Source organism: Phytophthora infestans, genomic scaffold, assembly GCF_000142945.1.
Source record: "Phytophthora infestans T30-4 supercont1.6 genomic scaffold, whole genome shotgun sequence".
In the NCBI taxonomy this organism is placed as follows: domain Eukaryota; phylum Oomycota; class Peronosporomycetes; order Peronosporales; family Peronosporaceae; genus Phytophthora; species Phytophthora infestans.
In genome coordinates, this window is record NW_003303753.1 from 1,014,429 (window position 1) to 1,027,560 (window position 13,132).

Here is a 13,132-nt window from a genome sequence, read left to right on the forward strand (position 1 = left end):
CCTCGGCTGGCCCCTGGACCGGCTGGACGTGGTGACTGCATTCCTGTATGGCATAATGATGGAGGTGGTGTTCTGCATGGTGCCAGAAGGTGTCGAACTTGATGGTGACTTCGACTGCCTGAAGCTGGCGAAGGCGATCTACAGTCTCAAGCAAGCATCGCGCGTGTGAAACGAGACCTTCGACGACTACGTGTGCTCCATCGGCTTTCAAGGTTCAGCATACGACACGTGTCTCTACATCAAGATTGTGGATGAGCACTATGTGCTTCTGCTAGTCTACGTAGACGACGTTTTGGTGACTAGTAGCTCGGCCGAGCTATTTGCAACCACCCAGAGCGATCTCAAGAAGCACTTCGAGATGACCGACAGTGGCAAGTGTGCGTTCGTACTGAGAATCGAATTGGTGTACAACGCTGACGGCAGTGTGACGATGTGCCAGTGCCGATATGTCGACGACATCGTTAAGGATTTTGGTATGGATGAGTGCAAGGCGGCGGTGAGTCCAGCTGACGTGAGCTCTCGACTAGTCCAAAGCATGCCTCGACCAAGGTGGACACTCCGTTCCGCAAGGCTGTAGGCGCACTCATACACTTGATGACCGCGACACGACCGGACATTGCCTTTGCCGTGGAATACGTTTCTCGCTTCATGGAGAACCCATAAGTCGAGGACTGGGCTGCCGTGAGGCGCATCTTTCGCTATCTACAAGGAACTAAGTCGCATAGAATCTGCTTTAAGCCTGATGACAAAGTGGATTTCCGCAGGTACTCTGACGCAGACTGGGCTGGTGACCACTCCGATCACAAGTCAGCTTCGGGCTACACGTTTCTTTTGATGAGCGCACCCGTGCGTTTGGGGAGCAAAAAGCAGTCAAGTGTGTCGTTGTCAACAAGCGAAGCAGAATACAATGCGCTAAGTTTAGCTATTCAAGAAGCCAAGTGGGTTCACCGCCTACTTTGCGAGCTTTTGACGACAGCAGGGGAATCAGGACCAGAGCTCAAGATCCTCGAAGACAACCAGTCATGCATCAAGATGACCAAGAACCCAGTGAACCATGGTCGGGCCAAGCACATCGATATTAAGTACCATCACATTCGTAATGAGGTCAAGCTGGCGTACTGCGAGACCTCTGTGATGCTGGTGGACATCATGCCGAAGACTCTTCCGGGGCCACGACACAAGAACCTTAAGACGGCACTCGGAGTCAACGCGTGTTCGCATTGAGGGGGCGTATTGAGGGGTACCGGTTTCAGACGGTAAGTATATATAAACCGGTAACCAAACCGGTCCAACACGATCCCGCGATGATTACGGTACGTTGACTACGCTATCGATGATTAGACGAGTAGGATGATTGGACGAGGGTTGGTGATTGGATGCACCAAATGATTGGATGACCTAGGTGGTGAGGACAGTGTAAGCTCCGATAAATCAATCACTTCGGAATCTTCCTTCTTCGCCTCAAGTGTCTTCGCTCCGGTCTTCTCCCCGAGTGGTGACTCTTCCCTTTGCTCCGTACAAGCCTAACGTTGCCCAAAACCCGTGACCTCTATCAGTACTTCGACGGCAAAATCGTAATTAGGTCTATTGTAAAAAAGGTTGAAGCCCTCCGTAGCTCTGCTAATCGGCCTAAAGGTTCTCTCATTACTAAGAGTGTGTCAATGACACGGTCGCTATACTGCGAATTTCTTGTCGACAAAGTATTTCCTGCAATTCGAGCTAAGATGCCAAGTAAGTACGTTTTTTTTTGTTTTGAAACTAAAAGCTGTTTAATTAGCTCGCAGAGGCTCTACTTTTTTTGTCCAGCCAGGGAATGCGGAATCCCACGTCCTCGAAAATGATGCCCACCTACAGAAAACAGGGACTATTGATGGCTGGAAGATAACGATGCGCTGTCATCCACCTCGATCACCAGAACATATTGGATTTTGGATATTTTTTGTCAATTCAAGCTCTACAATATCGCAATGCTGCCTACGACTCTGACAGCCTTTTCGTGGCAGTACAAGAGGTATTTGAAGAGCTTAGATCTCAAACACTTGACAAGTGTTTTGTCACTTTGCAGAAGGTCATGGAATCTGTGGTGATTAGCGGTGGTGGCATTGATTATAAGCTTCCGCGCCCTACAAAGAGTGTTCCAGTCAATGGTCGAATGCCTATGTCTCTCACAATCGCGACCTATGCGGTAACGCTCGGGTACAGTCAGCTGTATGCTTAGTTGTTATCTTGAAGTGTTAATTTCAGTTTATTAATTCGTAATAATAGTCTTAATTTCTACTCAATCGCTGCTTGGTTAATAAAATTCGTTGTTTTACACCAATACACTGGTTCTTACAAATAAACCACGCTCCGGTCTCTTCGAATTTGTAGTACTTCTAACCCATCCCTGCGTACAAGAACGCGTCCTACGGCTGATCATTGTCTCATTTACCTGCTTCTAAATTACGCTGTGATATCGCTAAATATTGACTGAACTGCGACAAAAAAACAACGCTTTTTTAATGCGAGGTGTTTGGGCGGAGATCACTTATCCAAAAAAGGTATTCAAGCACTCTAAAAAATATGCTCGTATGCGCCCAGTCTGGGGCTTTGAGTTGGTGTGCGTTTTGTCGGTTAGTTAGCTCATTTTCTTGAGCAGTCGGTCAAAAACAGAGATTGTCCTTTTGGATTGCGCCCCAGAAGTATACAGTTAAACAGATATATTTACCCCTGGGCGGCTTGGCCGCAATAAAATTAATTAAACACTTCGGTTTTTGAAACAGAGAAGTCATTTCGACTTAATAACTCTCGAGTTCTGGATTTATGGCTGTGCTAGAGTCCCTTAGGAGAAGAAACTTTGTCTTAAGGACTCTTTGAGTCGAACGTCTTCCTCTGACGCTAAAGGTACGGCAGCCCTGCTGCATGGACGGTTCTGGCGCAGTGAGACATCCTTCCACTTAAGAGTCAACACCTCGTTAATGCGGCACATAACATAGAAGGCAAACGACGATACAGCCTTGAGCCACACACGACTTTCCTCGGTAAATCCTTGAAGACCAGCGGGAGAATCGGTAAACGCGTGAAGTACCGTAAGCCTGTCGAAAGTCATCGGGGCCGCTTTGGCTGGCACGTACTCTGACGCCTCGCGTCCACGCATGAACGGGCGTACGAATAAGTCTCTAGCAGAATTTCCACGTCTCCATCTTCGTCTTAACAAACGCACCAAATGTACACATCGGTGCCATCCTGTTTTCGTGAGAGGAAAAGTAGCGAGGGACGGCTGATTTCGCTTTCTTAGCTGTTTGGATCGAAATAGAACTGCTGGCCGAGATGCTCTGCAAGTATACAATTAATACGACTGGAAGCTCGTGGCGGCGCTTGTTTCCAAAATCAGGTAGCCCTTAGCAACACGGAATTCTGAAAACTTCTTAAAACTTGCTTCGTAGACAGTCTGCGTAGTTTTCCTGATCACCTCGCTAGCCGTTCGCCGCTCCTTTGCCAGTTCGGGGATTCTCGATCTCCCACTGAAGAGTCAGATTGCACGTGACTCACAGTACTTTTTAGTTTTATCACGTACACATTGGTTTGAACTGTATGAGCTCGTAGTCTTAGTTCTCTGATCGAAACTATTGGTTTGTACATCTACGTCCGACTTCTATGTTATTTTATAGGAATATACACGTACGTTTTGGTATGACTCATCTTAGAGTTTGCCGCACAGTCCATTTTTTGGAAGACAAAAAAAATGTTGGTCGAAATTTTGCCTGACCGGATTTTGTACATAATTGCATCCTGATTGGTCAAATGACACCAAGCGACGATGTCTCTTACAAAAAACCTAATAACACATATTTGACTTCTTGTGTTGAATCAAGCCATAGAGGGCTAGGCGTATTTCCATACCACGACGGTGCCGACACACCGACGGGCACCGACATCAGGATACACATATCGATTTTAGGAGTGAACAGTTTCCAGACCGACCATTTTGCGCAGTAGCACCATCGCTGGGTTTACCAAAAGCGAGAGAAAAAACTCACGTTGTCATTTAGAAGCTACGAGCAGCTAGTAATAATTTTTAGTGGTAAGATAAGACTGAATAAATTTCACGCGCCCATAAATTTGATTTGTTTAAACATATTAACCCACTACAATCGGTTCCGCAACTGCCTTTTTAAGCTGGCTACGTAGCCTTTGCCTGGTCCAATCAGAAATTGCTGGCTTAAAACCTGAGCAGATCTTCTCAACCCTGTCTTGGAATGACTGTGGTTTGTGGCGGGCGAGATGGCGGTGGAGTTTGTCGAAATAATGAAGAACAACAATTCCACAGTCAAATTTAATATTTTGCTGAGGATTGACCATGTAGGAATAGGACGTCACATCCGTGAAACCACTCTGTTGTGCTACCTTTTCCCGTGTAAAGCGGAAAAACCACTGCATTTGATCGAAAATATGCGCGGGCTTGTGTCCACCTTTTGAAGTCGCGAGAGAATCGATGTGATAAAGAATTGCATCAATTTGCATGGGACGCTCGCAAATAATGAAACAAATGTGGCCAGATAACACGACCGGGTAATAGTAAGTAAGGATATGAGTCCCAATTAAAATTCCCCGCCATTTTAAGTGCGCTAGCAAATCTCTCTGTTATGTTTTTGCAATTTTGATTACGTGAAAAAGTGAGCATCCAAACGTATAAGCTGATCCATCCGTCGGTACCATGAAGTGAAAAAGGAAGTAATCGAGAGCTCCGACTGTGACTTCTCCATAAGGTTCCAGCGACTTCAGATATGTGGCCATCACATATCTAGTATGTTTTTCGTGTGGATTTACGTTCTCGCTGTGATGGACCACGGATGAAAATAGAATGGAGTTTACTACGTAGTCACCGGGTTTTGCAGATGCACGGAGAACCATTGAACAGCTAGTTAGCTCTGTCCGGTCAGATGCAATAGAAGCACCCCAATCCGAATTTTTGCTGGCGATGCTGCCGCGCTCACCCCCACTATCGTCGGCTTCATTCGAGCTATCACTAGCTATGCTGTCGCACTCACTCTCGTCGTCTTCGTTATCACTTTGAACAGGATGCAGAGGAACTCTCCTAGCTCGCTTTTTCTCAGATATATCACTTTCAACACCGTCACAATCACCCGAATCATTGGCATGATCACTGGGGAGGTTGAGAAGTAGTATCCCTGGTAGAGAAGCGGTTTGTATCCAGCTATAATCGGGGTTCTGCGGCTCCATCGTCGGAGGCCACGCCATCCAGTGCAGTGGAGGCGTCAGACGTTGAAACTGCGAGTTAAAGAAAAATATGCGGCTCAAAGGCGGTTCCAGAGTCACCTGCTGTGGTTTGGTACGAGTGGTATGCTAAAACACCGCGACCGGGGGATGTGTGCGCAAACCAGCCAGAAAAATCGACGTACAAGCAGATCACCAACTATATGAAGTTGTTCTTGGCCAATGATTTACACTCGACCCGTCATCGAATTCTTATTGTGACCAGGTGATGCTCGTCGGCAAGGAGGCCGAACGCAGCTTGTATAGCTTCTTCAACATAAACAAGATTAGAAGCAGGAACGGCTCATCTGTTTTAAAGCAACGCCTAAAGCTTCATCGTGATAGTTGAGCAGCCTCATCAGTGCCTACGTTGCTCGTGTCAACATCGGCAGTATCCAGGATCCTGCTCCCGATCGTGTGAAGGACTTTCTTGTATAAGCGTAGTCTATGTTGAGTCCGCACCTACCCGTGAACGGGTCGATCTAACTCTCTTCGCATAAAAATTCAATTTAACTCGACCAAAACTTATAATGTGTCTTCCCATCTTAGAATTATTTGAGAAGATTCAGAACAATCCGACCAAGGTTCGAAATTACTCGACCATGATACAGTTTTAACTAACCCAAAGACTTAGATGACCCCGACCGGTCGACTTATTCTAAGGCCATGCTCTTGATTAACTCGACCGGTCGACTTATTCTCAAGCCGTGTTTCAGATTAACACGACCACTCGACTTATTCTATATCAAATTTTGTTTTAAATCGACAATGATCTCAGCAATTCACTGCAAAACGTGGGCTGCTCCAAAATATATTCTCAACCTTAAAAATGATAAGTAGAATTAAGGTCTGACGTTGATTGACTACAGCGCGTAGCCTAACTTAAGTAAATCCCTCCCCCTCGCTCCCCTCTTCCATCGGCTCTACAGACCATGTCTAAGCGGAAGACAGAGCAGGTCACTTTTGCCGAGAAGATAAACTAGCTGAGAATTTGACAGGCACACCCTTAGGGGAGAAGACTGACCCGATGCAACAAACGAAGTTTTATGCGTAGCGTGAAGACGGAAAAGCACGCAGTCATGAAAAAGACAGAAGGACAAGAATATGACGGGAGCGTACGGGCCGCTGACGGAAACTAAAGTATTGACACCCCAGCATGCTGAAAGGCATGGGCTACGGAAGAGCACGCATGTTCGAAGCCACGGTAGAGCACGTAACGGCAAGAGTGCACGAACATGAATTCTCCCATAGCACCACGGTAGAGCACGGACCACAGTCGACCGACCAAACATGAAGCCGCGGAAGACCATAAACGAAAAATCATCGAACATTAGAACACGATACCAGGGTAGAGTCGAGCCACGGAGCACTATATAACGGTAGCTCACGATAGCTCGGACGGCAGACCAACCGCGATACCGCGAAATAACACGATAGCACGGACGGTGGCCCAGCCACTAAATCATGGGAGAGCACGCGACCATGAGAGCTACAGACGGGAAACCGCCGAGTCGCGTAGTGCATCTGCGTTGCCCGTGTTATCGTGTTCTACAATGGCATCGTGCTTCACGATGTGCAATCGTGGCCACCCCAAGCGTCCCCCGGTGTATTTTGTGGCTGGTCCGCCGTCCGTGCAATCGTGTTCTAATGTACTACTGTCCTCCGTGGCTCGGTTAGCTCAGGTTCTACACTGGTGTCGTGCTCCGCGGCACAATACCATAGACAGCATTACCACACCTCGATTGCACGATAACGAGATAACGCGGCCCATGGAACCTCACGAGGAGAGCACGATAAACGGACGACGGAACGACACGACTGCGTGGAGGCACCAAACCACGGAATAGCACCCTTCGGCTAGAGTACCGGCAATAAGAGACCAACGGCTACGAAAGACTATGTACGACGAAACCGGTGCAGCCCACGTAAACGTTTAAGAACAGGGAATAGTTAGCAGCCACGAAAGAGGCCGTACTAAAGGGCATGAACCCAAAAGAGTGGGCGCATAACCACCAAGCAGCCTGGGCCACGGGTGAGCAGGGAACCACGATGCGAGGAAGAACACGGAAGAGCGCGGTCATTGAAGAACATGGCATCGAACCTGTAGTACGGGGTAACGGAAGCGTACCAAACCACGATATTATACGGGTCCACATGAGACTACGGAATGATAAGTGGTTAAGTACACAAGCCAAGGCATATGGGGGTGAACGACGCTCACAAAGCACGCGACCCCTAGAAGCACTTAAATTTGCGGTCACCTCATCTCCCACAAACCATGCCACTCCGCCGCGTAGCGGCGGCGGTCTAAACTATTAGCGCTAGCACGGTGTCTGTCCGTCCGTCACACGAAACGCTCCGATTTTGTAGCATTATCATTGTCTGTCGAGCAAAGGCTGCTCAAATTGGTTAAAACTCGATATGTAGCTTACATAAGTAAATGCATGTGGTACAGTGTACACATGGAGATTTGCACAAGGCTATCCATTTTCTGAAGGCGTTTTAACCCTTTCGCGCTAAAAGGGCGCCCACTGTGACCTTTAAGCCTGTTTCCAAAACACGCTGAAAATATCGCTCCAAAAGGACGCTCAGAGCGCTTTTTCCATAAATTACGTTTTTTGAAGCACCTTACTTTGAAACAAGTATTTTTTACAAATCAAAAACATGTGATCCAAACATGATGTGGTGAATAGATGCTGATACGTCGTTATGCCAACTGCCAGTACATCCTGATCCGTATTCTGGCCACTCAGAGCTACGCGTTTTAAACACTAAGTTTGTATGTTTACTCATTTCAAGATATATGCATAACTCTATTGGCAGCCACGCGTTTCAATCGTTTGCATACTAGTTCTTGGTTTAGTATAAATGCAAAACTTAATTTGCAGCAAAAATGCGAACATGATTTCTTGATTAAGAGGACAAGGCTCTCGTTCAAGTTGCTGTGCAGCTCGAGCTCGAAGGCCTTCGAATCACGTGGCCCTATGTGGCACGTGCTATGGCGAAGTCGAAGCGCAATAGCCGCGAACTCCAATTGCGCCTGGCGAGCTTAAGGCGAACGTACGGAAAGAAGGCGTCCTGTTCCCCCCGTTGCTTCTTTACAGGACTTGCGCCACCAAGTATTTTCCGAGTATCTCGGCGACCTGGCTCTCCTTGTCGACGGAAAGGAAGCAGAAAAGGGCAAGATGTTCACGGTGGCGCAGAGCTTCATGGTGTCTTTATCCGCGGCGGTGACGAAGGTGGTGGAACTAATGAGGACGAACACGGAATCGATGTTTGTGGGCGAAAAAGGCATGCTGGAGCTTCTGGCCCTGACGAAATTTCACACGTTCTGGATGGATCTCTTGGAATCGCTGGCACCGATGACCAAGATCGACATGGAGGTCTCGAAGATGATGTTGGGCAGGATTTAGCTATTCAAGCAGATCTAGTATCAGAAGAACACGCTTATACCGAACGTGTAGATCATGAGACTAGAAGGCCAATTGTCATTGTGGAAGAACAGGAGCGGTATATGCACGCTCTCGCGACGCAAGCTTTAATGGAGATATTTGGAGATGCTTATGCGGCGGATATTAGACAACAATCTGGACGAACGTAAGAAAATGCTGGGGAGATATTGCCCAAAGGGATAGCCGTTGTTATCGCCACCATCCGCCCACTCAGGACATTTGATGTTCTGTTGGATATTGGATCCGGCATTGGCAATGTGTTGGTCCAAGTGGCGCTTTCAACAAGTACTGGAGCGTGTATTGGTGTGGAAATGTGACCGAAGTTGTATGTTGTTGCGCTGGGACGCATAAGACGGCACGTGGCATCGCATCCTGCACTTGCCAAGGTGGAAATAAAGGCTTTAGACGTACGAGATGCTGCGTTGTCGTACCTGCCTTCAACATCTAATGCCACGATCATCTTCGCAAATATTTTTCTGTTTTAAGAAGCTGCAAAGTTAGTTGTATCGCGTGCGCTTAGTGTCATGGATAGTGCTCGGCTTGTTGTTTCGACATCGGTGTTCTGCCCCCGCCACCGCACGACCGTCAAACAACTCTTTTGTAAACGCTGGACTTTGATATCAAATGTAGATGTTTAATGCAACGCTGCATTACACCCTGCACATGTGTACGTACGCAGTGAATAAAACAACACTTCAAATAGAACGATATCGAATTATCATACTTTCTTCTATATGCATACACACATTTCGATGCAAACAATCGACACGTTGGAAAATGCAATGTGGGGGACGTGGCAAACGCGTATCACTACTTCTATCACTACTTCTATCCTTATTTCCGTCATACAGAACGCGCTGTATGTGTAAAGTACATTCGAAGGCATCTTCTAAGAGAAGACAGAGCATACGGTGCAATTGCCATATCCTCATACTTCCTCTTGCAGCAAGGGTCTTCATTGGTTATTTACTGCTCGGGTCTCTGTCGGTCAAAGCCGCGCACTTGCTGCCACCGATCTTCGTCTCCGTTGGTCATGGCGGTCCCTGTACTGCTACTTGCTCAGCTCGATGTCTGTCAAAGCGGCGCACTTGCTGCCACGGCTCGCGTCTCCGTTGGATATGGCGGTCCGTGTACTGCTGTTGGTCGACTCTGTGTTTGCTGGCCGCGCACTTACTGCTCTTTGTCGAGGCCTTCGTCTCAATGTCGCTTGGTGTTTGGTGGTAGTATCATTGAATCGACGTACTCATCGTTCCAGTCGCAACCTCCAACCTGCTTGCGATGTTGGTATAATATGGCTCGTACTCGAGCACTCGCCACTGATGCATTATTCTAAACATTTAAAGACATCAGTTGATACGAGCAGCCGAGATGTTGACTCAATTCTTATAGTGTCGGTAGCTATTGTCTTAATGTTTCTGATGGAATACATGTACGTTGCAAGACATATACTAGGGAAATATATAATACTACATACAGTTTTCAGTATTCATGCATACAAATGTGTGTATGATATGGTCACTTAATGGCTTGAAATAATGCTTGCCAGTCTGGTTTGTCTTTGTATACTGTGTCAATTCCTCATCGCTACTCGCTATGCTCTGTTGTTGTTGCTGTTGGGCTAAGTCGACGCTTCATTCTAATGCTTGAATTGTAACGTCAGTCATGGGAGCTGGGCTTGGTGTTGCTACAACTTCAGCACCAGAGTTTGAGCGACGTACGCAGTATCCATGACGTTGGACCTACTTCTTGCAGTCTTGCTCGGCACAGCGCGAACCACCACGTGTGACCGGCAGAAGCCTTTGGAAATAGCACCTTTCGTGAAGTCTGGATACTGACATCGCACCCCCCCCCCGCCGCCGTGGGTCTTGCAGCAACCACGTGACTGCACGGCACGACGGCATCCTTCGACACTGCAGTATTTGACACCTCCTTGTGCACTGCATTTGTGGCCAAACTGTGCTACGCGCTCGCAGCCTGCCTCAACTCAGAGTCTTCGGCCGCTATGACCCGAGCCACAATTGTTGAAAAGCACAAACTTGGTGCAGCCTTCCACTTCACAATGTCGCCGGCGATATCGCTTCGGAGCAGGTGTCTCGCTTGCATCTTCAACCCTCTAAATGTCCGTAATAGGCTCGTCCGATGAATCCTTTGCTAGTTACTTCAACTGCAACTACTGCTTTGATTTCCAGTGATTTACTAGTAGAAATAGCAATGGCCATGTGTGCAGCCGTCACGGCGGGTGTTGCAGCTGCAAGAGACACGTCGACCTCTCCCGAAACGGGTTTCTTGTGCTTGTCCTTGGTAATCACAGCCGCCTGCATTCGTTTGTCGATCCACTTACAGGGTGTCCTTGGTTGTCCGTAGGAGGCTGCAAGACTGACGCGTCCGGTTTCACAGACTGGGTAAGCTCACGAGCATCGACGTCGGGTGCTTAAACGTCATCGCCCAGGCCAGACTTTCCTGGCGGCCGGATCCTTCTCCACGAACGAGTCGGTCATCGCAGATACCATCGAGAACTACGGTCCGCAGACGATGTGGTTGGCCAACGACTTGAACTCGCTCGACCCCGTAGCGATGAATACCGTTGCGACTGACGGCATCGTATTGACGTTCCTGGTTACCGGACCGCAGGCAATCGCGGACTTGGATCTGTCGGGTTCGTCTACAACGGCGTTTGTGTGTGACTGGGTTGGCACAGCGTCGCCGCACCCAGCTCTTTGCATACGTTCGTCTTGCCACTCCTCAACACCGAAAGTCACACTACCACGCAGTTCTCCATCATGGCCAGTGACGTTTCTATCTTGACCAACCTCGTTGGGTCTGGTGTCACCGCCCGGCATGGAAATTTGTCGAATAACCGTAGGTTTGGTCACGGCGGTAGGTTCACTTGCTGCACGTAGCTGAGCGAGCTCGGACCCTCTACTAACATTACCCTTCGAGGTAAACAAGCGCTTGGCGAGGTAAAAACCGTGATATTTCTCCCAGCAGGTCAGGTACGCTCCGGGCATGTCCATGGCTTCATATTCTCACCGTGAACAGCGCGGCATAGACAGACAGCATGCGTATGTCAGTAGTTTGTGATTTCCGTTGGGTAACGGCCTTTCCATTGGCACACGATCCAACGGCGACGTTTGCGGTTCTTGTCAGCGTAAATTTGTTTTAAAGACACCGAGTAACACTCGGTCATAGGGCCCCCAAGGCTACGATCTGACATGATGGTAGGTGCAGATGCTATCGTGCTAGCGTGATCCTCCATATCTTGTTCCTTCTTGCGCCCAAACAGCATTCGATAATCGCTCATGACTTCTGCCCATTTTCCATTTTGTAGCTCGCACACAAGATCGGCCACGAAGTCTCGATGGGCGTCACGAGCTACTGAGGCACCACACACTAATCGCCGAGTCAAATATGCATTTGCCCTTGCCACATCAATAAGCGCCAAGGCTAACTTCTTATGCCAGCGCTTGAACGAGTGACTGTCGGAGATAGAAAACCTCGAGCGTATCTGGTCAAGCCGATCGACCCCTTGCACATTGGCGTTATAAGCGCTGACACAGGTCGGTGCTGGAAACGAAACATTGGCGCTACCCACCATGCGAGTCACGGGCGTCATGGTAAATGGGTCCGCACTAGACACTAGGTTTACAATATTTCCATCACACAAACTTGCAGCAACGATGATGGGTTCCGCTGACACCGCTTGGCGCAAATCACCTCTGACACATTGATCATTGTCCGTGTCCAGTATTGTGTGGCCTGGGAAGTGTTTACTGTTGGATCATATTGCTCCCCGCCCGTAAAGCCCTTTCACACGTAGTTCTTGGAGTAACTGGACCGATGAGTAATAGTTGTCAGTGTTGACAACTCGATTGGTACCAAACAGCGGTCGTGTGACTTCTAACACCTGTTGACGGATTTTACCCACCTTCACAAGTTCTTGCTGGAGTGCCATTCTCTCCTGATTCGACACCACGCCCACAAGACGACCAACAATGTCGGATCTGTTGCAATGCAACTTGTAGTCAAGTGCAATCCAGCTCGTTGAGAAGCATAGCATATATAGCCGAAAGTGATACTTACCCAGTAGCCTTCATGGGATTGTAGACAAGCATGTGGCGTCCGTAGCGGGATCGGCAAGCCACACTGGCTTCATCAAGAGCTACATCGCAGGCAACCACAACATATTTGTCTCCGGTCACTTTTAGAAGGTTCAGTAGTGGACGAATAAGCGCTACAGCATCACCCCCAAGTATCGTAGGCTCTGAGTTGAAGCTGAAGCAGCGCCTGAGTAGTTTAAATCTATTCAAAGTCATCACGCCGTCTATCCCCGGGGTGCTACCACCAAACATTCGATCTTCAGGCTGCTCCCCCCCCAATAGTTTGAAAATTCCCATTTGTCATGAAGTGCCATGTAGAACAGAATC